This window comes from Suncus etruscus, chromosome 16, assembly GCF_024139225.1.
Source record: "Suncus etruscus isolate mSunEtr1 chromosome 16, mSunEtr1.pri.cur, whole genome shotgun sequence".
In the NCBI taxonomy this organism is placed as follows: domain Eukaryota; kingdom Metazoa; phylum Chordata; class Mammalia; order Eulipotyphla; family Soricidae; genus Suncus; species Suncus etruscus.
In genome coordinates this window covers 47,670,997-47,672,436 of record NC_064863.1, presented here as the reverse complement: position 1 = coordinate 47,672,436, position 1,440 = coordinate 47,670,997, and the positions used below count along the sequence as shown (strand labels likewise).

At 39.2% G+C, this 1,440-nt stretch overlaps 1 pseudogene; it reads left to right on the top strand.

Moving 5' to 3' along the window:
• The first annotated feature begins 351 nt into the window (after positions 1 to 351).
• Positions 352 to 480, top strand: LOC126033250 (uncharacterized; annotated as a pseudogene).
• The last annotated feature ends 960 nt before the right edge of the window (positions 481 to 1,440 follow it).

The following is a 1,440-nucleotide window of genomic DNA, read 5'->3' as shown; positions in this document are numbered from 1 at the left end:
ACTGGGGCTTCCAGTTCCTCAAACATAATATGTGTTCTAACACAGGATCACAGACAGGGTCACATCCTGCTCTTCTCCTTACTACCTTCCTGTCAGCCCTCAACCCACACCAAAAGAAGGATAATTCTCTATGAGTCATTCATAGAGCAATCTTCTCCCTGCAAGGGAAAAAGTCATACTCATGAACAAATCGCCCAATCATAGTTACATCCTTTACTCAAGACTTCCCAATGGTGGATTCAAGTGAGAACATTTGCAAGGCCCTCTCCTCATGGTATCCCCAGAACCCAGTACTATACATGGCTCAAATTACCAGTCAATGAATATGTCCTAAATAAACAAGAGAATATGGTGCAGCCAATAAGCCCATTGTGATCTTTGTTCCTTGGGGCCTGCTGTCTAATGGCTTCCAACTACAAACTCAGTAAGTATGGCAGACTGTGGCTTGTATGAGCTGCTCTGAGGACGTTGGAAACAGTTCTTTGCTGTGGATATTCCTTTTTTTTATTCATTTATCAATGCTGGCTTGTCTTCAAGTTCGTCTATGTGATTCTCCACCTGTGTAATTCTACTATTATGGCTTGCTAACATATTTTAGTTACTTCAGTTCCATTTGAACGGATTCTCTCTTCTGAAAGAGTTCTTCTTTGTGTTGGTTGAATTGTTCATCTACCGATTGCTTAATTTCTCAGGCTAGTGACTCCATGATTTCTGTTGTTAAAACATTAAGTGTTGATTTTAATTCCTCATCTATAAGGCTCAGAAATTTTGGTAAACTTAAAAATTTGCCAGGATATTTTTCCATATACCCAACTGCAGGTGTCTTCTTTAGTTTTCCCATTGTTCTTTGCATTTGATGAGTTGGAATGCTGGAGTTTCAGGGTGTTTAAGAAAGTGATCTATTAAACTGATTGTATAAAAGGTAGCTAATCTACTTTAGAGGTTATTTTTTAAGCAAGCAAGGTTATCTAAGTATGAAAAAATATTGCAAATTAATTTATTAGTTTGTTCAACTAAATTTTGAGCTGTATATTTTAAGAAAAAAGAAGTGTTAGGCCCAATCTGCCTGAAATACATGATATAAGTTGAAATGTCTTCAAGTGTCTGTGTGATTTGTGAAGAGTAAGGTTGTTGGGAAAAACTGGAGGGTCCCTCTCTCTGCACACTCATAGATTGAGATGGGGTACAGGACAGCAGGAAGGATCAGGGTAGGTGGCAGGTCACAGAAACAGGCTGGGGAAGCTGCTCTGTTGTGGATATTCCTATCTGCTCTCATGTTGGCCCCAATATCATGCTCCAAATAGAACAAAAGCATATGATTTGAGGCATTGTACCAGACCAAATTCAAGTTCCCCAATCTTCGGAAGATCCACAGCCCCAAAAATAGGGCCTTACAAAGGTTAAATGTGGATGACTTTGAAGACATGATGGCTGAAAAAT